General features: G+C 39.7%; 1 pseudogene; it reads right to left on the reverse strand.

Annotated features, from left to right (window-relative positions):
- On the reverse strand, window positions 1-26029 carry LOC134206119 (RNA-binding protein spenito-like; annotated as a pseudogene).
- Window positions 26030-26342: the final 313 nt, after the last annotated feature.

Consider the following 26342-nt stretch of genomic DNA (forward strand, 5'->3'; position numbering starts at 1 on the left):
AGGTAGGAATTGTGGCCGTACGTGAAAACAGCTGGACAGGCGGTCTCCAGGCGCGCACGTTCCTTATCCACATGAGTTGCGCGTGGCCCATTTCCTCCGGAACTTGAACTTTCTTGTGCCTCAACACGGAACCAAAACCAAAGTCACTACCGAAAAGTTGTTGCACTCAGGATGTTGCACTCACTCATAACCTGCCAATCCAGCTAGTTGACGTAGATGTGGATCAGTAATCCCAGTTGAGTAACCGCGAATCGAATCCGAAATCTGCTGCGTGATCTGGTCAAGCTTCTCAAGATCATCGGGTCCGATCCAAGATACTACCAACAAGGACGACTATCTCCGTAATTCAAGCCCAATCAGGAATCGCAGCACTCGAGAACCCGGTTGAAGATCAAGAGATGCGATTAATGCTATGGAGCAGCTACATTAACGTCCGCTGGCAATGCTGTCTTTAGGGCAAACGCCAGCGTTGAAGCCTCGTCATCACCAGCAATTATTGACCTGGAATATAGGATATCGTCAGTAGAAGATTATTACCCAGAATAATATTTAATTCTCGATTTAATTAATAATAAACATGACAGTTTAGTATAGCGTACTTCACTTGGTTCGAATATGTAATGCATTTAACACACATTTAAATATGAAAGAAAACCATCATTTTGAGAAATTCAGTACACATTTAGTTCTGAGAGTAAAATGTTATTTTGAAAGGGTAAATACACATTTAGTTTTTAGAGGAAATCGTTATTTTGAAAAGTCGGCTCTTGTCAAAGTTCATTTTGAAGTGACATATTTAGAATTGTAAATTCAACAATCTTATACTTTCTACTGAAAATCACTAACTGATTTTCTTAATTTTACCAACGTTTCTTTCAATTTCACCAACGATTTTTTATTTGTGTGAAGTTAAAGTAATTTTTCATTTGACTTTGATATTATACCAAATGAATTAAAATAACAAAAACCTCATTTTTATTTTAAATGCGTCGAATTGTACAACTAAATACTGAATTGTTATTCAGATAACTAGAAAGCATAGTAATTTTTACTGCCAAGTTTGTCTTTGAAGCCATAGTAAAATTAACGCATTTTGTGTTCGTTATAAACACGGTTTGTAGTCTGCACAAATTTAGTGGCGTGTTTTCAATTTAACCCTACAATATAGTAATTTTAACTGTAAAGCTACTCTCAGTGTTGAATGAAATCCTGTCGGACAAGCCGATGGATGAGCGGATAGAGAACATTCACACACAGTTGGAAAAAGTTAAAAACGAGACAAAATTGTATTGAAAGTGTGACCATCTCCAACACCGGCTTGCACAATGAAAAATATATTTTATAGGGTTACAGCGGTGCGGATTTAGGGATGAATATAAAATTAATGACCAGTTAATTCCGTCTAAATATATAATAAATCGTTATAGTTGTTCACTAGTCTGCAAGATAGATATAAAGATAAATGCGATACTGACTGATATGATGTATTCCGTGTATAGTAGAAAATCGAAAATTTGTTTTCAATAAAATGAAATATCTGCAGTTATCAGACGTCGCAACTCATTGCTGATTAGTGCGCATGATAGTACATCCATGCGTGCATGATGCGCACTACTAATGAAATATTTCAAATTGTCGCGACTCGCGTCGCAGCGCGAGTGCTCAATCGCGCGGTCCGGTTTGGTGGCGGCCCGACAATAATGAATAGGGGAACTGCACCTGGATTTAACTCATGGCTCCGATGTTCATCTCATCAAAAACAAACAAATTAATGGTTGAATGGTTGGTTGCTTGAGTGGTTGACTGGTTGGTTTACTGGTTGATTGATTGGTTGTGGTTATTTAGTTGATTGGTTGATTAGTTGGTCGGCTGGTTAGGTAGTTGATAAGTTGTTTTGCTGATTGCTTGGTTAATTAGTTGGTTGGTTGCTTGATTGGTTGATTAGTTGGTTGGTTGCTTGATTGCTTGGTAGATTGGTAGCTTGTTTGACTGGTTGGTTACTTGATTGGTTGGTTGATTATTTGGTTGGCTGCTGCTTGATTTGTTAGTTGGTAGTATGGTATGATTGATTGGTTGGCTGCTTGACAGGTTAATTGATTGGTTAGTCGGCTGGTTAGTTGATTATTTGTTTTGTTGGTTGCTTGGTTGATTAGTTAATAAAATGATTGGTAGCTTGCTTGAATGGTTGGTTGCTTGATTCGTTGGTTATTTGGTTGGTTGGTTGCAGCTTGATTTGTTAGTTGGAAGAATGGTTGATTGGTTGGTTGCTTAATTGTTGGTTGGTTGCCAATCCAACAAACCAATCAGGTTATATGATTGATTGGTTGCTTGACTGGTTGATTGATTGGTTGGTCGGCTGGTTAGTTGATACTGTTTTGTTCAACCGTCTAAGACGAGTTTAGGACTCTCCATTTAATTCCACCAATTATTTTGATATCTTTTCAGATACGTATTTCGACCACAACTGTGTGGTCGTATTCAGTGTCTCGCACTCGACTGTTTTGTTGCTTGCTTAATTAGTTCGTTGGTTGAATAATTGATTGGTTGATTGGTAGATTGCTTGATTGGATGGTTGATTGATTAGTTGGTTGTTTGGTTGATCGGTTGATTGGTTGCTGCTTGATTTGTTAGGTGGTAGAATGGTTGGTTGGTTGGTTGCTTGATTGTTGATTGGTTCTCAATCATACCAACTAATAAGGTTATTTGGTTGATTGGTTACTTGACTGGTTGATTGATTAGTTGCTTGATTGGTTGGTCGGCTGGTTAGTTCATATGTTGTTTTGTTGGTTGCTTGGTTGATTATTAGTTGGTTGGTTGCTTGATTGTTTGGTTGTTTGGTAGCTTGCCTGAATGGCTGATTGCTGGATTAGTTGATTGTTTGCTTTACTGGTTGATTGAATGGTTGGTCGGCTGGCTAGTTGAGTAGTTGTTTTGTTGGTTGCTTGAATGGTTGGTTGCTTATTTGGTTGATTATCTTGTTGGTTGATTGGTTGATTAGTTAGTTGTTTGATTGGTAGCTTGCTTGATTGGTTGGTTGCTGGATTAGTTGATTGATTGATGGTTGGTTACTTATTTGGTTGATTGGTTGCTTTACTTGATTGCTTGGTTGTGGTTATTTAGTTGATTGGTTGCTTGATTGGTTGGTCGTCTCGTTAATTGACAAGTTGATTAGTTGATTGGTTGCTTGATTGGTTGGTTGGTTGCTTGATTAGTTGGTTGGTTGCTTGATTGCTTGGTTGATTATTTGGTTGATTGCTGCTTGATTTGTTAGTTGGTAGTATGGTTGATTGGTTGGTTGCTTGACAGGTTGATTGATTAGTTAGTAGGCTGGTTAGTTGATTAGTTGTTTTGTTGGCTGCTTGGTTGATTGGTTAATAAGTTGATTGCTGGATTGGTTGGTTATTTAGTTGATTGGTTGTTTGATTGGTTATTGGTTGGTTGCTTGATTGGATGATTAGCTGGTTGGTTGTTTGATTGCTTGGTTGATTGGTAGCTTGCTTGAATTGTTGGTTGCTTGAATGTTGGTTGGTTGCTTGACTGGTTAATTGATTGGTTGCTTGATTGGTTAGTCGGCTAGTTAGTTGTTTAGTTGTTTTGTTGGTTGCTTGGTTAATTGGTTAATAAGTTGATTGGTAGCTTGCTTGAATGGTTGGTTGTTTGATTGGTTAGTTGATTGATTCGTTGGTTATTTGGTTAGTTGGTTGCTGCATGATTTGTTAGTTGGAAGAATGGTTGATTGGTTGGTTGCTTTTTATTGATTCCTTGATTGGTTGGTAATTTGTTTGATTGGTTGCTTGACTGGTTGATTGATTGGTTGGTCGGCTCGTTAGTTCATATGTTGTTTTGTTGGTTGCTTGACTGGTTGATTAGTTGGTTGGTTGAATGATTGCTTGGTTGATTGGTAGCTTGCTTTAAATGTTGGTTATTTGATTGATTGATGCTTGATTTGTTAGTTGGTAGAATGGTTGATTGGTTGGTTGGTTGCTTGATTGGTTGGTAATTTGGTTGATTGGTTGCTTTACTGGTTGATTGGCTGGTCGGCTGGTTAGTTGATATGTTGTTTTGTTGGTTGCTTCAATGGTTGCTTGGTTGGTTAATTAGTTGATTTGTTGCCTGATTGATTGGTAGCTTGCTTGAATGGCTGATAGCTGGATTAGTTGGTTGGTAGCTTAATTGGTTGGTTATTTGGTTGATGGGTTGCTTTCAGAGCATAAAATATTCACTTTCATGAAGCACATCCACTCCGACTTTTGACATTTGTGTTTTATTATTCAAAACATAGAATGACTTACTCAGTTTACTTCTTCATAAATTCATTCAATGGATTACCACTGAGTATGGTAACTGCGCTCTAAAAAACAAAATTAGCCTTGATTATATTGACATTTGACGCTAAAAATGCCCCTCAATTGAACGTCGGGATTAGATCTATGCGTGTAGTTAAATATTTAAATCATCAAAAATGTGTTCAGTTTTACGATTATTTAATAATTTGTGATATTCAAATAAATACTCACTGACCCATATTCATCATGAAAATTGACGGTGCAGAGCCGAATATGAATATGTTTAGAAGTGAAGTGACAAAGAAGGCCGATGGGCTTCATAAAAAATAATCGAATATTTACAGCTCTGGTTGCTTTACCGTTTGATTGAATTGTTGGTCGGCTGATTGGTTGATTAGTTGGTTTTTTTGGTTTCTTGATTGGTTGATTAGTTGATTGATTGATTGATTGGTTGGTTGCTGCTTGATTTGTTAGTTGGAATAATGGTTGATTGATTGGTTTCTTTTTTGTTTATTGATTACTTGATTGGTTCATAATCTGGTTGATTGGTTGCTTGAATGGTTGATTAGTTGGTTGGTTGAATGATTGCTTGGTTGATTGGTAGCTTGCTTGAATGGTGGGTTGCTTGATTGATTGGTAGTTTGCTTGAATGGTTGGTTATTTGATTGATTCCTGCTTGATTTGTTAGATAGTAGAATAATTGATTGGTTGGTTGATTGCTTGCTTGATTGGTTGGTCGGCTGGTTAGTTGACATGTTGTTTTGTTGGTTGCTTGGTTGGTTGATTAGTTGATTCGTTGCTTGATTGATTGGTGGCTTACTTGAATGGCTGATTGCTGGATTAGTTGGTTGGTTATTTGGTTGATGGGTTGCTTTACCGTTTGATTGAATGGTTGGTCGGCTGGTTGGTTGATTAGTTGTTTTGTTGGTTTCTTGATTGGTTGATTAGTCGATTGATTGGTTTGTTATGCTTGATTAGTTAGTTGGTAGAACTGTTGATTAGTTGATTCCTTGATAGTTGGCTGGTTGCTTAATTGGTTGGTTGGTTGCTTCATTTGTTTATTGGTTGCTTGGTTGGTTATTTAATTGATTGGTTGCTTGATTGGCTAATCCAGCAATCAGCCATTCAAGCAAGCTACCAATCAATCAAGCATCGAATCAACTAATCAACCAACCAAGCAACCATTGAAGCAACGAACAAATCAACTAATCAACTAACCAGCCGACCAGCCAATCAAGCAACCAAACAATCAACCAGTCAAACAACCAATCAACCAAATTACCAACCAATAAATCAATCAACGAACAATGAAGCAACCATCCAATCAACCATTCTACCAACTAACAAATCAAGCAGCAATCAACCAACCCATCAACCAAACAACTAACCAATCAAGAAACCTAGCAATCAACATATTAACCAATCAACCAAGAAACCAACAAAACAACTAATCAACTAACCAGCCGACCAACAATCAATCAACCAGTTAAGCAACCAACCAACAATGAAGCAACCAATTAAGCAACCAACCAACTATAAACCATTCAACAGTTCTACCAACTAACAAATCAAGCAGCAACCAACCAATCAATCATTCTACCAACTAACAAATCAAGCAACCAACCAATAATCAGGCAACCAACCAACTAATCTACCAATCAAGTAATCAACAAAACAACTAATCAACCCATCAAGCAACCGACCAACAATCAACCAACCAACTAATCAACCAATCAACTAATCAATCAACCAATCAGGCAACCAATCAACTGAATAATTAACTAGTCAACGATTCCAGCAACCAACCAATCAAGCAATCAACTAATCAGCCATTCAAGCAACCAACAAAACAACTAATCAACTAACCAGCCGACCAACCAACCAATCAACCAGTCAAACAACCAATCAACCAAATAACCAACCAATCAAGCAACCAACCAACTATGAAGCAAACAACCATTCAACAGTTCTACCAACTAACAAACCAAGCAGCAACCAACCAATTAATCATTCTACCAACCAACAATCAACCAACCAACCAATCATGCAACCAATGAACTAAATAACCAATCAATCAACCAACAAACAATGAAGCAACCAACCAACTAACAAGGAACTAACTAATCAACAATTCTACCTACTAACAAATCAAGCAACAATCAACCAATTAACTAATCAATCAATCAATCAACTAATCAACCAATCAAGAAACCAACAAAACAACTAATCAACCAACCAGCCGACCAATCATTCAATCAAACGGTAAAGCAACCCATCAAGCAAATAACCAACCAACTAATCCAACAATCAGCCGTTTAAGTAAGCAACCAATCAATCAAGCAACGAATCAACTAATCAACCAACCAAGCAACCAACAAAACAACATGTCAACTAACCAGCCGACCAACCAATCAAGCAAGCAAGCAACCAACCAATCAATTATTCTATCATCTAACAAATCAAGCAGCAATCAATCAAATAACCAACCATTCAAGCAAACTACCAATCAACCAAGCAATCAAGCAACCCACCATTCAAGCAAGCTACCAATCAACCAAGCAATCATTCAACCAACCAACTAATCAACCATTCAAGCAACCAATCAACCAAATTACCAACCAATCAAGTAATCAATAAACAAAAAAGAAACCAACCAATCAACCATTATTCCAACTAACAAATCAAGCAACAACCAACTAAACAAATAACCAACGAATCAATCAACTAACTAATCAAACAACCAACCATTCAAGCAAGCTACCAATCAACTTATTAACCAATCAGCCAAGCAACCAACAAAACAATTAATCAACTAACCAGCTAACCAACCAATCAACCAGTTAAGCAACCAACCAACAATTACCATTCTACAAACTAACAAATCAAGCAGCAACCCATAAACCAAATTACTAATCAATCAAACGACTATCCATTCAAGCATGCTACCAATCAACCAACCTACCAACTAATCGATCAATCAAGCAACCAACCAATTAGCCATCCAAGCAACCAACAAAACAACTAATCAACTAACCAGCCGACCAACTAATCAAGTAACCAATTAACCAACCAGTCAAGCAACCTATCAATCAAATAACCAAGCAACCAAATAACAAAACAATTAATCAACTAACCAGCCGACAAGCAACAAATCAACTATTAACCATTCAACAGTTCTACCAACTAACAAATCAAGCAGCAACCAACCAATCAATCAATCATTCTACCAACTAACAAATCAAGCAATCAACTAATCTACCTATCAAGCAATCAACAAATCAACTAATCAACCCATCAAGCAACCGACCAACAATCAACCAACCAACTAATCAAGCAATCAACCAACCAATCAAGCAATCAATCAACTGAATAATTAACTAATCAACCATTCCAGCAACCAATCAAGCAACCAAACAATCAGCCATTCAAGCAACCAACAAAACAACTAATCAACTAACCAGCCGACCAACCAATCAATCAACCAGTCAAACAACCAATCAACCAAATTACCAACCAATCAAGTAATCAATAAACAAAAAAGAAACCAACCAATCAACCATTATTCCAACTAACAAATCAAGCAGCAACCAACTAAACAAATAACCAACGAATCAATCAACTAACTAATCAAACAACCAACCATTCAAGCAAGCTACCAATCAACTTATTAACCAATCAATCAACCAACAAACAATTAAACAGCCAACAAACAATGAGCAAACAACCAACCAATTAAACAACCAACCAACTATTAAACTGATCCAAAATTATTTATCAGATCGCTCACTGCAGGTAAACTATCAGAATTCTAAATCTGATAGATTACCTGTTAGAGCTGGTGTTCCCCAAGGTAGCATACTGGGGCCCATATTGTATAACAGTTTTACTTCTGACTAACCTGATTTACCACCAGGGTGGCAAAATTCTTTGTTTGCAGATGACACAGGCCTCTCCGCGAAAGAGCGAAGCCTTCGTGTCATTTGTAGTAGATTGAAAACACTTTGGATATTTTCTCCACTTACTTGCAAAAATGAAAAATTTCCCCAAACTCAGATAAGCTTTTCCCATAAAAGCCGAGAGTTTCTTATTTGAAACCTTCTAGCAGACAATGGGGTTCCAATTAATTGGTCTAGCCAAGCTAAATATTTAGGACTTCTGCAATCTTCTATTGCAACGATTAGCTCCTTGTACCCTTAGTAAAAATTAGGTTAAGTTTAGTTTAAGTAGAAAACTTTGTAATTCCTACATGGTTTAATTCAACCAGATGAAATATCCTAACTGCCAGAGGCAATTGAAATGTATTAATAATAACTAAAAGCGTAACATAGCAAATAAGGATGATAGTGTTAAGAAAACACGGAACACCTAGTCCAAGAGATAAATGCATGTATTAGATAATTAGCAAATAAAATTAGTAAAAAACTAATGTGCAGCTGCCAAAGGAACCTAATTTTCTTTGTTTTTTTGCTGTTTATACAAAAATATGTATTTACTTTTTCCGATGCCTATGATCTTGGAACCCGGGAGGACAACTTTCTTCTGACGATTATCATGAGGCTAAACGATGATACTTTTATGCCCAGGGAAGTCGAGGCAATTTCCAATCCGAAAATTGTCTAGACCGGCACCGGGAATCGAACCCAGCCACCCTCAGCATGGTCTTGCTTTGTAGCCGCGCGTCTTACCGCACGGCTAAGGAGGGCCCCGATATGCCTATTCGTTGTAAATAAAAGCATCTTATATCAAATGACAAAAACAATAAACTGCCGTAGATAAACGCTGCAGCAACGAAAAAGTATTTGATAACAAAAATTAAAATTAAACCTTTTTTCTAATTATTCTACAGTTCGTTATTCATCATCTTACCTTATGTGTTATCTGCGCCCTCATCCGCAACTCAGGCGGTTCCTCCTCGGACTACCACGATTACCAGATGGTCTTCCTTCAGTCCCTCCTCGGTGAGGTTGTGACATGTTCGTTTCAACAATTCTGTCGAAAAATCGCATGGCGGGAATGAGTAGAGCACACCGGTTGCTTCCGTTTCCTTATTGAGTAAGGATATAACGCCGGCCGCTCCTTTCTGCTTCAGGTAGGACACGAGATTACGCAGTGGACGCGTCTGAGCGCTGGCATCATCCGACGATGCTACCGATGACGTCGATCCCGGCAGGCCGAGGAAGATTGCGTGCGACGATGACGTCGATATGCGCTTCTGCACATCTTCCAACTGATGATGATTTGTTGAGCTTTTCAGCGCTTTTCGGAACGATTTCCTTAGGTGGCCCATATTGCCCCGATCACTCCTATATCAAATGGCAAAAACAATAAACTACCGTAGATAGACGCTGCAGCAACGAAAAAGTCTTTGATAACAAAAATTAAAATTAAACCTTTCAAGCAAAATTTTTCATAACGACGTATGTAACAAAAGTAAACAAAACGAGGTTTTAATACAACGTGACAATCACACGCGGCTTTATATAATACGCATCGATTTTACTGATTTCAGATCTTAAAATTCTTTAATTCGATCTTTTGCGAATCGACGTATGTAAAAATTTCTATTTTGAAGTCTCACTTTTACGTACGTCGCTTTCACATATGGGAACTCAGAGCGTCCTATTTAACAAAAAAGCAAAACAAAACTGCAGTTGCGTCAATCGTGCAACTATGGAAAACCGACCAATGTACATCGACGTACGTGTAGCATACCGGTGTATGAATAATTTTATCGTTTTCACAGTGAATTTGAATGAACTGAGCTTTGCTGTGAAGCACGCTTATTACGTGTCATGTAATGATGCATGCCAGCGGAAAAAGGATTGAAAAAGATTTAGTTTTAAAACAGTTTTAGAAAAGTTTTGCCAACTTTCTGCAAAGGAATTCTCGAATCCTCATAATTGTTACATACGTCGTTATGAAAAATTATGCTTGCTATTTTCTAATTATTCTACAGTTCGTTAATCATCATCTTACCTTATGTGTTATCTGCGCCCTCATCCGCAACTCAGGCGATTCCTCCTCGGACCACCACGATTATCAGATGGTCTTCCTTCAGTCCCTCCTCGGTGAGGTTTTGACATGTTCGTTTCAACAATTCTGTCGAAAAATCGCTTGGCGGGAATGAGTAGAGCACACCGGTTGCTTCCGTTTCCTTATTGAGTAAGGATATAACGCCGGCCGCTTCGTTCTGCTTCAAGTAGGACACGAGATTACGCAGTGGACGCGTCTGAACGCTGGCATCATCCGACGATGCTACCGATGACGTCGATCCCGGCAGGCCGAGGAAGATTGCGTGCGACGATGACGTCGATATGCGCTACTGCACATCTTCCAACTTGGGTTGATCGAGGCGTAGTCGCTGAGTAATACGAAGGTGGTGTTTACCTTCCTCGTCCTTCATCAGGCTGTCCACTATTTCGTTGTTTCCGTCCGTTAGGTGCAACTTGGTGGGGAGTAGTGAACTCTTCAAAATCAGCGCCCTTGCCAGAATGTGGTAGATTTTCGTGCGACTTCTGGTAACGTTCTTGCATTCGATAACATGCCATTCCTATGAGAAGACGAATCAGAATCCGAATCAGCCGGACTGCGTTGCCTCGGTGAACGGGAGCGAGATCTATCGATTCCTGGTTCACGTGATCCAGAACGACGGCGTGAATCATATTCGCCATCGGCTCCTGATCGACGCCATTCATCATTGTCCCCGTGGTGCGGTGGGCCATCACTATGAAAACTGCCACGGAAACCACCACGCCCGCGGAATCCTCCTCTGCCGCGGAACGGTCTTCCACCATAGCCGTACAATGAATTTTCCTCGTATGATGCACCACCTTCCGGATATTCGTAGTCGGGGCGCGACGATACTCACCGCCTTCCTCAAAACATCCACTGCGCTTTGAGAACGATGGTGTTGTTCCGTTGTCAGCAAAATCGATACGAATACGACGATCCGGTGCCCCTAACGGGAATCCACGCATTTCCTTCACAGCAGCCGTAGCAGCATCAATAGAATCGTACAGAATGTAGCCCAGGGTGTCCCCTTTGTTATATTCGATCTTTTGATGGCACCAAAACGGTCGAACTCACGCTTCAACTGAGTAACGAAACGAACAAACAACAAACGAACCGAAACGACGTCACAAGGTGAGGGAGAAAAACAAACAAACTGTCAAAACGTCAAGAGGGGTAAGTCAGCGCTCGTAAAATATTTATGTAATTCGTCACCCACGAGGGGTATTTTCTTCAAAATGAAGAAGAAGACATGGTGCCCGATTTTCTGATGGCTTTGTACCGGACATTTAGGTCTATGTATTCGTCAATGGTATTATGGCACTCTTTGTAATGAATTAGAGAAATTTCTTGGGAATTAATAGTTTTATAATTTTTATTGCATTTTCTGTTTGTCCGGACTTCGAAGCAAGTTTTTACAATTGATTCGATTTCCGGACATGCTAAAATGATGTTAAAAAACTGTTTATCAGTTAAATTATTTAAAATCATTAATTAAAATTGATTCGTAATGAACAAGCATAGTTACAATTTCATTAGATTTGAGTTGCTACACCCCAAAAGGAACATTGCTTGCTCTCAGCTTATCGATATATACTTAGGCCGATACAAATATTTAAATACAATAATGTCCCCCTCCTCTTCAGATTTTTTTGCCCAAAAATAATATTTTGAGGGGGCAAGAAAATAAAATTTGGATAATTTTGAGAATTTTCAAAACATTCTTTAACAAATCTGAGGAGTTTTTTGATTTTTTTTTTTTCATTTTAATATTTATTTTTTATTATCCCCACCCCCTTGACCTTCCGGAGACCAATAGGACATAATGTTAATTAAATATTTGTTACGGCCTTATACACATATTGTTAATGGTATCACCACAGATAACAGATATTGAAGCTAGAACAAATTTTATTGAAAATCCTGTGTAAACTTTTGAATTGATATACGTTGGCCCACTACTGCCATCTACTCAACTGATTGCGGCAGTACCTAAGGATGCAGCTGAATAACAACCGTCGAACGCAGCCAATGCATTTGACAGCCGCAATCGGGCTGCGTTTTCAATAACAATGATCCTTGCGCCATCTCCAATCGATTGCCAAACGCGGTCCCAATTTAAAATACATTTGAATTAACGGTTGCGGATGTTTACACACGTATGGGATGCCAGCCTCAATATCTGTTATCTGTGGTATCACTTTATTAATTGCACACAAGTAGCAAAACTTGCTTTCAGTTTCTAGTGAAAGGTTGTCTTCAAAAGTATTTTTTAACCATTAACATTTTTGTTGAAAAAAAAAAACAAGTTCGTAAAACTAGCTTTTTTAACAAAATTGTATAAAAAGACACGTTGTGAACGACATCCGTCAAATAAAAAAAACTCCACATTTCTCGGACACGCCCGGATTTATCAATCCGCATGAAATCATTATTTCAATCGCTCCTTTCAATCCTTGATTTCCAATAGCAAACTGAAACGGATTTCAAAAGACATATAAATACGACTAATGTCTGTATTTCGAAGTATATTTTAACAATGATAAGATAATGCATAATTTTAATTCTCCGATGTTCTTCCCATCAAAAACAAAAAAATTAAAAGGTACCGTCGTGCGGGGCTTCTTTTGATTCCGGGGGCTACTTTGGATTTTTGATTTTTTGAAAAAACTAAACGGAAAAAATACCAAATTTGTAACAGAAAGTTGCCGTCCAACTATCAACAAGACACCCGATTGGTGATAATGACAATTTTATAGTAATTTTCGTTATAATTCTTGTTTTAAAATGTCCAAAGTAGCCCCTGATTTTTCAAAAGAACGGTATTTGTTTTATTTCTTATTTTTGTGATTTTTTCCGCAGTGAGTGGTTGATAAAAAAAATCGACGAATTTGGTACCATATTTCTTCGTTTCGCGATGAGATGAATATATATTCCCATCATATTTATATCTGGTAATATTGATTAGAAAAGAATTTTGATCATCTAATGATTCTCATGATCTATTGCAGCTTATCCACGCTGAATTTGAGAGGTAGTTTTGAAGAAAATATTTCATTACCCACAGGCGCACAGGTCCAATGTCAAAAGAGCGTTCTATCTTCAAAAAGGGTGAGCGTGAAATTGTATGAAATTATTGGATTGCCAATGTTGTTATATAGCAGTTAAATGATTCCGCTTGGTTTCAAATGCTGTTTTTGGTAGTCTCAATTTCGGAGCAGAAACTTCGGATGGTACACACAACCGGGGGATGCCAGATTTCCATACAACTGTGTATAGAAAATTTATCTTACGGATTTATATTAATCGAGAAATATGAATGCTAGGCTTGATGCTAGGTATATCCTAATTGTCTTTGAACGGATTAAATTGGCTATTTGAGAATCAATATAGGCGAAATTCGAAGTGTCCGGAAATTCGAAGCAAAATTGTACGGTATTTGAAGCATCCCTTAAACTGTGTCCGGATTTCGAAGCAAGCGATGTTCAATGTTTTCGATTATATTAGCTATTTCGTGCATACAAAATGTCATTTTCAGTACACTACAGCAAATTTGATAAGTTAATCTTGACATGGTGTGCTATTACTCATAGTGTCAAGTACTTAATTCCGTTTGAAATACTGAACTGAAAATTCAGCAGTGCTTAGGTGTCCGGACTTCGAGTCAATACGGTATTATTTTAAAAATATTCTATTGTTGAATCAATTTTCAAATATTTTTGAAACAATAATTCGCTGATCATTGTTTCAACAATAATATTGTTGATTCTACAATATTGCGACTCAAACCTTGACACGTTTTGATTCTAAAAACAACAATGTTATGGATTAATTCAAACGATAAATATTATTAGCCCTGAGTTAACAATATTTATTGTTGAATTCGATCCAGAATATTGTTGTTTTTACAATACTTTTTGTGCGTGGAAGACTTTTAAGTACACTGAAAACCAAAACTACCCAAAAGTGGGTTGTTTGCACTCAAAACCGTGGTTTGGACCAATAACCAAAATTTGAGTAAAATTACTTTTCTGGCACTAGGTAGTTTGCCTTTAATCCCATGTAAACAATTTACCCAAAGCTGAGTTTAATTTATCCAAAGCGGACCTTAATTAACACAAAATAGAGAATATTGAATTTACTCAAATTTAGGTTATTGGGCTGAGCAACCTCGGTGAGGTGTTTGCATCTTGCTCTAGTTTTGATAGCAATCATGGGAAAGAAAGGGAAAACTACCCAATTTTGGGTAAATTTTTTCTACGATATTCTCATCAGTGCGTATATTGAACTCAAAGTTTGGGTTGATTTATCTGTCCGTGTAGAGTCCTATAAGAAGAGTAACGTCATGTGTTACGTTTGACAGGTCTCCTGCTCGTTTGGAACGCGCATTTGTATGGAAATGACAGACGATTCTGTTCCAATTCTGACACTTGACGACACTGTTATTATAGTCACTGTATGTCCGTGTACTGCACGCACAGGCTACTACGGCCTTACCCGGATAAAAATTTACAGTAACTTGTATGACATAACCCATTTAAATACCATAGATTGTGTGGTAAACAATACAAACTACTGTACGCTTATTGTAAAATGTTCACGGTTGTAAAAGATCTTTAATGTACTTACATTAAAATAACAATATATTTAAATGTTACCAACACATTCTATTATATTTTTATTGTTCGCAAAAACTAAACAAATTATAAAAGTATTCGGCTTAAAATCTGGAAATTCGTCTAGTGTAATTGAATTAATATATCTTTGGGATATTTCATGGATTTATTATATTTATGAAATAACAATTAAAAACAATAAAATTACAATAGCTTTGCTTATTAGATGAATAAAAATGTTATACCGATTCTCAAGTAATATATTTTCATATTACAGGTCTAGAAATATTATGCAATAAAAATTTGAATTAAAAAAATGAAAGGGAACAAAAACGTTTGCTCATCATTTTACTCGGAGAATGGCTGGATTCATTTGAGCGTGTACAGTTTTGTTTATGATGGTCCAATGCACACGGATAAAATCAAAAAAGCTAATTAACTTTCTATTTATTCCTTCTGAAGCTTTCTTTAATTTTAATTATTACAAAGATTATAAATAATTCTAGCTTCGCTTGATTTTTAAGCATTGCAATGATTTAATGAAATTTATCTCTCAAATGCTTAACAAGCTTGCATTTGTACGCTTGAGAGTTGAGAAAAAAGTCTTATTTCACTTTTACTGTTCAGCAAGGTAAGGTCGATTCACAGCAACTTTATTTTTTTCTTTTCAGATTCTCCCAGCTTATTGGTCGGACGTTGTCGGTTTATTTATCTATATGTCATTCCGGCTTTGCGCAGACAGCAATAAGATTATGAAAAATAAAAACGTCCACAAAACAGAAACTCATTTCACGCACTTCTTCCGGAGTTGAACCGAACCGATAATGCGATCTCCACAAATACAACTAGTTTTCCCATGATACCCAAGTTGAAACAAATCAGCAAAAAGTCAGCGAAATATCGAACCGTAATCAAGGGGAACGACATAAGTTTTTTTCTAGCAGAAAGATCTCGAAAAAAAGACAGCAAATCCAGCATCAAAAAGACGACAAAACCTGCACAAGACATGCCGTCTTTCACGAGAATTTTCACTTGGGAAAATTTGTGTCGTTCCTCTTTACCGCCATCATCCCTACAATTACATCAACATCTAATGGAGCTCACTTTTCGCTCTCGTTCCTTTCACAATTTAAACGAGGTTTCAATCCTTGTATACAAAGATCCCGTCTTTACCACCATAATTTCATTGATGCCGGCGTGACATGCTACCATGACCGAACGATATTTTTTTTCAAAAAGCGGCGATAATTTTTCCGAGGTTATCTTTATCGGCAAGTTGGTTCTGATTTTAGAGATTCAATTGTTTTCTTTTTTTCAATTTTTGATGTTGACATTTGGTTGTGAATAATATGCACACCGTCGATTAAAAATCGTACCTAAGAAATCCTTGCAATGATTAAATCAATTTTATTCTTCAAAAGATTAAATCAAAAATAATCCATGCAATGAGTGGATAGACGGAATATGGTTTTAGATTAGATTTTAATCTATTTGGCTTTTTTATTTTTATCCGTGCACCGAATGAACACAATGACGTTTGAGACGGGCGCTGTTTACTAAAAATGAACACTTGCATGAACTCGATGAATGAAAAAGTATTCATTCGAAGTAAACAGCGCACAGCTTAAACGTCAGTGATGAACTCGGTGCATTGGACCATTATTGAAGAGATGAAAATAATGAAGCTGTATGGTCCAATGTAGCAACCCTATAACCAGAGACCGGCGGAGTGAAAAACTGACGAAATGGTAACGTATGAAAATGCATGAAATCGTTTAAATTATACTGGCAGCACTTGAACTTTTTGCTTGCTTCTTATGGAAGCAAAAAGTAAACAAGTCGAATTGGAACCGCTTTTGACGGTTCGATTGGAAACAAGATGGCGTCTTCGCCGATCTCTTATTCTAGTATTTATAGTCCAATGCACCGAATGAACACAATGACGTTTAAGACGGGCGCTGTTTACTAAAAATGAACACTTGCATGAACTCGATGAATGAAAAAGTATTCATTCTTAGTAAACAGCGCACCGCTCAAACGTCAATGATGAACTCGGTGCATTGGACCATGGTGCAGAAAGTGTTTTTTTCATTGCAGTTTCTGGTACTGGGCAACGGTAGATCACTAGGGCTTTGTACCGTGGTAAGTATCTAAAGTGTTAGAAAGCGTTAGAGCATCATTACTGGGCGCGAGTATTTTGATCACCCTCGCCGTGCTGTCATTTTAGATTAGTCAAACTTTTTCGCATCGGTCACTATTTTCGGTTATCCTTTTGGTGGCTGCATTCCGTACCGGTGACGTTTGACATTTGATAGTTCACCAAATAGCAGCGCTGTTATCGCGATTATAGATAGTGGAATATATAGATGAGCGAAGATAAATCCACTGTCTCCAAACGAACTGTCAAACGTGTCTCCAAACGAGCATGACGTCACGATTTCAATGGAAACTTTAAGGGCTGTGACGTCATACACGCGTGTGCACGGGCAAAAAAATCGACTCAGCCATGCTTTCGCTCATCTATAGATTCTACTATAGATAGTGGAATATATAGATGAGCGAAGATAAATCCTCTGTCTCCAAACGAACTGTCAAACGTAACTCCAAACAAGCATGACGTCACGATTTCAATGGAAACGTTAAGGGCTGTGACGTCATATGCGCGTGTGCACGGGCAAAAAAATCGACTCAGCCATGCTTTCGCTCATCTATAGATTCTACTATCTATAGATTCTACTATCTATAATCGCGATGTAAAATTTGGTCACCTGTCAGCTGCGCTACTGTTTTATCAGCGCGTTTAGTAGCGACCGGTAAAGTGTCAAGTAATGATACTGCGCTGGCAAACGGCTTATACTCACCACCGGTAATCGTAATCTTATACTACAAAAGTTCAATGTACATAATGGACGCAGTGGTTCAACCCGAACAAAAAATAAATAAAAATTTTATCATCATAATACCTGATGACATACCTGGTAACACAGATAACAGATATTGAGGCTGGCATCCGATACGTGACGTGATGTGATGTGATTTTATTGTCAGAATTCCATTATATTCAATGGTAAAAACTATGTTTTAAATGGTGTTGTAACAATAAAATTTATTATATTTTAATGATATTTTTTATCCGGGTAGTCTGAGAAATAAACAGATAAAATCCGATATGGTGTAAACCTAGGATAGGATGTGACAATAGAATTGCAACTGCCTTGTGGTTTCCTCAGTCGATTGCTTTGACGAGGTGGAGGCCAGTGCTTCCGAATATTTTTTATTCAAAATCCGCCGAATAGTATATGCGAAAAAAACATGTTTTCTCGTTCTCTTCTTCCGTAATTCATAATAAAGGATGCTACGTACTATCAGAAAAAAAAACTTTTTACATGGAGATGTAAGAGTTTTACAGTGGAATGGGTAAAAAGTTGGTCAATAATACACGTCATCAAGTGTTTTAAATTAGCATAACTCCTAAGAATCATGCATACATCATTTGCAGCCTAGCATAAATTAATTTTACCCAAAAAATCAAAAAAACAAACTTTTGAATTTTGTCAAAAATTCCAATTTAATTACCCAGCAACACGGCCAAGGTAACAACAAGCTGCCCTTTTGAAAATATGATACCGTCGATCGAAGTAATCGATTGTCATTTTCACCCAATCAGCAACCGGTACGATTTTGACAGAAAATCGGTACGATTTTTAATGACTAATTGGCACATCCTATCCTAGATGTAAACCTATACAACCGTTGATTCAAATTAATTGAACATTGGAAACCTTGGAAACGTAATCGGCAATTGTTTGTAGATGCACAGAGAGAAAAAAAATTGTGGTTTTGAGAATATCGCACTTTCATTTTGAAAGCTGTTCATTTCTTGTAATTTTGAGTAAAGAAACATTTACTCTGAAAACAAAACTTTCTATTTCAAAGTTTTTTTTGTAAATGAAACTGTATTTGTGCATCAGTACCCCTTGCGTTGATTTTTGCTTTGGATTCTTTTTGCAATTTCTTTCGTTGTGTAATAATTAATACTTACGTTTGTACAGCATATGTATGTTTCATTCTTATAATTATTTCTGAAGTTTCATAAAAACAGCAAATTCTGGATCGAACATTACGCGCTCTGATTCTGGAATTCCTGGTTGCTGTAAGCATGAGATCGTGATAAGAGTCATCTACCGGATTACTCTAACTCCTACCGAATGGAAATCTAGTTGCTTGTAAACGCACGATTCGGGAGAAGTAGTGGAAGTACTTTTCAAAACGTATGCTGAACATATTCATGAAGATGTTCGATACGCTGAGGAGCATCTCTTGCCACGGGGTTGCAGGAAATGAGGAAATGCTAATAAAATACTAATGGCGGTAAGCACCAACGAGGATAATACTCGATTTAATACGGATTTTCGAAAATCCGGTATTAAAGTTAATACCTCGAACGGTAAGCTTCAAACTCGTATTAAGTACGCAGCCACTTTTCCCTTTGCATGGTGGTAAGAATGTATGTGTATGAGAATGACGAAATCATAAATAATAAACGATGACTCTTGTTGTTTGTTTTGTTTTCTACTTCGTGAAAATTGTGTTGAACTCCGGAAGTCAGGAAATTAATTTTTTCAGGCGATTTCAACTTATTTAGCATGAAAAAACAAGTTTTCACTGAAACTACGTTAATGTAAATGCTTTCGACATTAGCATTATTATGATGGCAATAAGGCTTGAGCAGTTTGACCTTCGAGAGAATTATAAAACAGAAATGAGAGTGGTTTGTGAAATGAAAAGTTTTATTTGGGCATCTTTACCAGAAATTCAGAAGAAATTTTCTCAAAACGAATTCTCACGGATTTCCAGGGATCCCCAGGAGGAATTATCTCGACGTTACTAGAGGAATGATACCAGAAGGCATTTTCTTGGAATTCCACTGGGAATAATCTTAAATCTCAGGAGGAATTTCACGAGGAAATCTCTTGGAAAATCAGTAGGTATTTTTTCGGAGTTCCAGGAAGAATTTCCTTGGAATCCTAGGAAGCATTACAGAAGAAATTCTGTCGAAACCTCAGAAACATTTTTTTTCGGAATTTCGAGAAATTCCAGGAGAAATCCTCTCGAAGTTCCAGAAGGAATAGTTTCGGAACCTCAGGAGGAATTCTCTTGGAATTTTAGGAGGAATTCTCACGGAACCCCAGGAGAAATTTTCCCAGAAGTAGACGGGAAATTCTAAAGCAGGTTTCTATCGAAATTCAGGAGGAATAATCTTGGAATCTCAGAAGAAATTTCTCAGAATTGTAGAAATAATTGACTCGGCAAATTTTTCTCGAAACTCCGGTTGGAATTAACACAGATTTTAATAAGGAATTCTCTTGGACTCCCAGGAGACATTGTTTCGGCATTACAGAAGGAATTCTTTTGAAATCCCAGGAGCAATTCTCTCGGAGTCTGAAGAGTAATTTTCCCAAAATTCTCAATATTCCAAGAGTTCATTTATGAGAGTTCTCCAGGAAGAAATTCTGGAGAAGCTTTAAGAGGAATTCCCGGGGAACTCAAGAATAAATTATTGAAAAAACTTCAGAAGGAAATCCTTTTAGAACTTTATGAGGAATTTCTGAATGAATTCCTGCTACAATTGTTAAGGGAGATCATCCAGGAATTCCTGCAGGAGTTCCTTCAAAATTGCTGCTACTGCTAGTTCCTTCAGAAATTCCTGCTAGTGATCCTCCCAAAATTCCTGCTGAAGATTCTCTAGAAGTTCCTGCAGAAGTTCTTCCTGAAATTCCTGATTGAGTTTCTCCACGAATTCTTCCTGGAGTTTCTATAATAAGTTTCTCCAGGAAGATATCCTGACGAAAATGTGAGAGAAATTCCCGGAGGAACTCCAGGAAAAATTACTGAAAAAACTAATGGAACTCCAGGAGGAATTCTTGTTTGAACTCTTTGAATTCCTCCGGAAGTTCCTCCAGGAATTCCTGGAGGAACTTCCGTAGGAACTCCTGGAGGAACTTCCGGAGGAATTGCTGGAGGAACTTCCGGAGGAATTCCTGGAGGAACTTCCGGGGGAATTCCTGGAGGAACTTCCGGGGGAATTCTGGAGGAACTTCCGGAGGAATTCCTGGAGGAACTTCCGGAGGAACTTCCGGAGGAATTCCTGGAGGAACTTCCGGAGGAATTCCTGGAGGAACTTCCGGAGGAATTCCTGGAGGAACTTCCGGAGGAATTCCTGGAGGAACTTCAGGAGGAATTCCTGGAGGAACTTCAGGAGGAATTCCTGGAGGAACTTCCGGAGGAATTCCTGGAGGAACTTCCGGAGGAATTCCTGGAGGAACTTCCGGAGGAATTCCTGGAGGAACTTCTGGAGGGCGGAATTCCTGGAGGAACTTCTGGAGGGCGGAATTCCTGGAGGAACTTCCGGCGGAATTCTTGGAGGAACTTCCGGAGGAATTCCTGGAGGAACTTCCGGAGGAATTCCTGGAGGAACTATCGGAGGAATTCCTGGAGGAATTCCTGGAGGAACTTCCGGAGGAATTCCTGGAGGAACTTCTGGAGGAATTCCTGGAGGAACTTCCGGAGGAATTCCTGGAGGAACTTCCGGAGGAATTCCTGGAGGAACTTCCGGAGGAATTCCTGGAGGAACTTACGGAGGAATTCCTGGAGGAACTTCCGGAGGAATTCCTGGAGGAACTTCCGGAGGAATTCCTGGAGGAACTTCCGGAGGAATTCCTGGAGGAACTTCCGGAGGAATTCCTGGAGGAACTTCCGGAGGAATTCCTGGAGGAACTTCCGGAGGAATTTCTGGAGGAACTTCCGGAGGAATTTCTGGAGGAACTTCCGGAGGAATTTCTGGAGGAACTTCCGGAGGAATTCCTGGAGGAACTTCCGGAAGAATTCCTGGAGGAACTTCCGGAGGAATTCCTGGAGGAACTTCCGGAGGAATTCCTGGAGGAACTTCCGGAGGAATTCCTGGAGGAACTTCCGGAGGAATTCCTGGAGGAACTTCCGGAGAAATTCCTGGAGGAACTTCCGGAGGAATTCCTGGAGGAACTTCCGGAGGAATTCCTGGAGGAACTTCCGGAGGAGTTCCTGGAGGAACTTCCGGAGGAATTCCTGGAGGAACTTCCGGAGGAATTCCTGGAGGAACTTCCAGAGGAATTCCTGGAGGAACTTCCAGAGGAATTTCTGGAGGAACTTCCGGAGTAATTTTTAGAGGAACTTCCGGAGGAATTCCTGGAGGACCTTCGGAGGAATTCCTGGAGGTACTTCCGGAGGAATTCCTGGAGGTACTTCCGGAGGAATTCCTGGAGGAACTTCCGGAGGAATTCCTGGAGGAACTTCCAAAGGAATTTTTGGAGGAACTTCCAAAGGAATTTCTGGAGGAACTTCCGGAGGAATTCCTGGAGGAACTTCGGAGGAATTCCTGGAGGAACTTCCGGAGGAATTCCTGGAGGAACTTCCGGAGGAATTCCTGGAGGAACTTCCGGAGGAATTCCTGGAGGAACTTCCGGAGGAATTCCTGGAGGAACTTCCGGAGGAATTCCTGGAGGAACTTCCGGAGGAATTCCTGGAGGAACTTCCGGAGGAATTCCTGGAGGAACTTCCGGAGGAATTCCTGGAGGAACTTCCGGAGGAATTCCTGGAGGAACTTCGGAGGAATTCCTGGAGGAACTTCCGGAGGAATTCCTGGAGGAACTTCCGGAGGAATTCCTGGAGGAACTTCCGGAGGAATTCCTGGAGGAACTTCCGGAGGAATTCCTGGAGGAACTTCCGGAGGAATTCCTGGAGGAACTTCCGGAGGAATTCCTGGAGGAACTTCGGAGGAATTCCTGGAGGAACTTCCGGAGGAATTCCTGGAGGAACTTCCGGAGGAATTCCTGGAGGAACTTCCGGAGGAATTCCTGGAGGAACTTCCGGAGGAATTCCTGGAGGAACTTCTGGAGGAATTCCTGGAGGAACTTCCGGAGGAATTCCTGGAGGAACTTCCGGAGGAATTCCTGGAGGAACTTCCGGAGGAATTCCTGGAGGAACTTCCGGAGGAATTCCTGGAGGAACTTCCGGAGGAATTCCTTGAGAAACTTTCGTAGGAATTCCTGGAAGAACTTCCGTAGGAATTCCTGGAGGAACTTCCGGAGGAATTCCTGGAGGAACTTCCGGAGGAACTTCCGGAGGAATTCCTGGAGGAACTTCCGGAGGAATTCCTGGAGGAACTTCCGGAGGAATTCCTGGAGGATCTTCCTGGAGGAACTTCCAGAAGAGTTTCTAGAGGAACTTCCGGAAGAAATCCTGGAGGAATCCCTGGAGGATCTTCCGGGGGAATTCCTGGAGGGACTTATGGAGGAACTTCCGGAGGAATTTTGAAAGGAACTTCCGGAGGAAATCCTGGTGAAACTTCCACAGCAATTCCTGTTGGAACTTCCGGGGGAATTCTTGGAGGAACTTTCAGAGGAATTCCTGGAGGAACCTCCGGAGAAATTCCTGGAGAAGCTTCCGGAGGAATTTCTGGATGAACTTCCGGAGGAATTTTTGGAGGGACTTCCAGAGGCATTTCTGGAAGAACTTCCGGAGGATTTTCCGGAGGAATTTTTGGACGAAGTTCCTGAGGAATTCCAGGAGGAACTTCCTGTGGAATTCCAGGAGAAACTTCCAGAGGAACTTCTGATGGAACTTCCGGAGGAATTCCTGGCGGAATTTTCCGGGGAGTTCCTGGAGGGACTTATGGAGGAATTCCTGGAGGAACTTCCGGAGGAATTTCTAGATAAACTTCCGGAAGAAATCCTGGATTTCCACAGGAATTCCTAAAGGAACTTCCAGAGGAACTTCCGGGGGATTTCCTGGAGGAAACTTCCAGGGAAATTCCAAGAGGAGCTTTCGGGGGATTTCTTGGAGCAACTACTAGAGGAATTCCTGGAGGTAGTTATGGAGGATATCCTGGAGGGACTTCCGGAGGATATCCAGGAGAAACTTCCACAGAAATTCCTGGAGCAATTTCCACAGGAATTCCTGGAGGAACTTCCGGAGGAATTCCCAGGGGAACTCCTGGAGGAACTTTCGGGGGAATTCCTGGAGAAACTTCCGGCGGAATTCCTGGAGGAATTTCCGGAGGAATTCCTGAAGGAAGTTCCGGAGGAATTCCTGGAGGAACTTCCGGAAGAATTCCTGAAGGAACTTCCGGAGGAATTCCTGGAGGAACTTCCTGAAGAATTCCTGGAGGAACTTCCGGTGGAATTCCTGGAGGAACTTCCGGAGGAATTCCTGGAGGAACTTCCGGAGGAATTCCTGGAGGAACTTCCGGAGGAACTTCCGGAGGAATTCCTGGAGGAACTTACTGAGGAATTCTAGGAGGAGCTTCCAGAGGAATTTCAGAAGGAACTTCCGGAGGAATTCCAGAATGACTTCCGGAGGAGTCCCAGAAGGAACTTCCGGAGGAATTCCAGGAGTAATTCTAGAAGGAAGGAGGAAGAAATTGTCTAGGGATTTCTTGGAGGTACGCCAGATTGACTTCAGCAGCATTTCCAGCATTCGTTGCGGAATTCCTGAAGAAATTATTGGCAGAATTTCTGGAGGCAATCCTGTAGGCACTTCTTGGGAAATTTGTGAATAAAGCCAGAAGAATTCTTCGAAGAGTTCCCCGAAGAATGCTAGTAGAAATTTCTGAAGGAATTCTTGGAGATATTCCTAGATGATCTTCTGGAATAATTGCTAGAGATTTTCCAGGAAAAACGTCTGGGGCTACTCTTGGAGGAATCCCTAGAGGAAGATATGTATTTCTGGAGGAACGCCTGGAGGAATTTCTGGAGTAGCTCTGGGAGGATTTCCTTTGGGAACTTTTGGAGAAATTCTTGGAGGAACGTCAGAATTGTGGAGGAACTAGTGGAGAAATTCCTGGAGAAGTCCAAGAGGAACTTCTCGAGTGATTCTTGGACGCATTCCAGGAGGAACACCAGGAATAATTTCTAATGGAACTTTAATGGATTTTTAGAAATCAGTTTTGCAGGAACGCCAGGAGGAATTCCTGTTGGAACTCCTGAAGGACTTTCAGGAGGAACTCCTGAGAGAACGCAAGGAGGAATTACTTGAACTCCGAGAGGAATACGTGAAGAACTCCTATTAGAATTTCAGAGGAAACTCCTATAGGTACGCCAGGAGAAATGCCATATGGAACTCCTAAAGGCATTCCAAAAGTAACATCTGGAGGAACGCCATGAGGAATTACTTGAGAAAATCTTAGTGGAACTCCTATGGGAACTCTTGGTGGATTTCCTGGAAGAACGCCAGGAGAAATTTCTGCAGGAGCTACTGGAGAAATTCCTGGAGGAGTTCCAGTAGGAATTTTTGGAGGAATTCTAACTGGAACGTCTGAAGGAATTCCATAAGGATCGCCAGGAGGAATTCCTTGGTGGAATTTTTGGAGGAACTCCGGGAGGAGCTCCTGGAGGAGTTCTTATAGGAACGTCTGGAGGAATTCATGGAGAACTCCTGGAAGAAATCTCAGAGAGGAATTCTTGAATTAATTTCCTATGATATGGATTTTCTCCCCCGATGGAATTTCCGAATGAATTCTCCAGAATTATACAGATCTCCTGAATTTTCCTAAATTCCCACAGTAATTTTCAATAAATAATTTAAGAATTTCCACAGGAATTCTCACTTAAGTTACCCAGCCCAGGATTCCTTAACTCCCAAAAGGATTCCCTTGAATTGGAAATCTCTCACTTCCGAGAATTTTTATCATTAGCTCTCGGTAAAAGTTTAGTTCGGACGTGTGATAATAATCCATTCCTATATATACACTCTTCAAGATTTTTATTTTATGATTTGAACAATGTTTCATAAACACATCTCGGATTACTCAGATTCTTCTCATTTTTCACATTAATTTTACAGTATCGGCATCGCTCCCTGTGCCACCGAAGTAACATCAAATAATCCCATAAATAATGTACTCGGCTTGACTGTTATCCACGTCCTTCAGCTTTTCCCGATGCGCGTCGCGTTGAACGGTTGCCGCTGGTACACCACGGTATCGCACGTTTCATCCATCGGGTTCTGCTTGTAGTACTCGATCAGGTCGCACAGGGTGTTGAATTTCAGACTGTCATATTTTTTCTCATGCCACCAAATCATGACGTGTGTCACTTTGTCCTCTGTCCGCACCGAAAGTACAAAGTCGTCCGTTTTTCTCTGAGATACGTGCACTAGAAAGGAGCCATTCTTGTCCCGTTCCAGGGTCAGTTGTCCCGCTTCCTTGCAGGACAGGTTTCCGTGGAATCACCTTACAGTCGTTATTTGAGTTCGATTACTTGTCCGTAGTCAACTGGCCTCCGTTTTCCAAAAAGGACCGGAACAACTCCGACAGAGTGACGAACTTTTCCCCTCCGTACTGGTCGAAAAGGTCGCAATCGTTCTGGATCTTGATGTGGATCGCCTCTTTGCCTCG

This window comes from Armigeres subalbatus, chromosome 1 (genome assembly GCF_024139115.2).
Source record: "Armigeres subalbatus isolate Guangzhou_Male chromosome 1, GZ_Asu_2, whole genome shotgun sequence".
NCBI lineage: Eukaryota > Metazoa > Arthropoda > Insecta > Diptera > Culicidae > Armigeres > Armigeres subalbatus.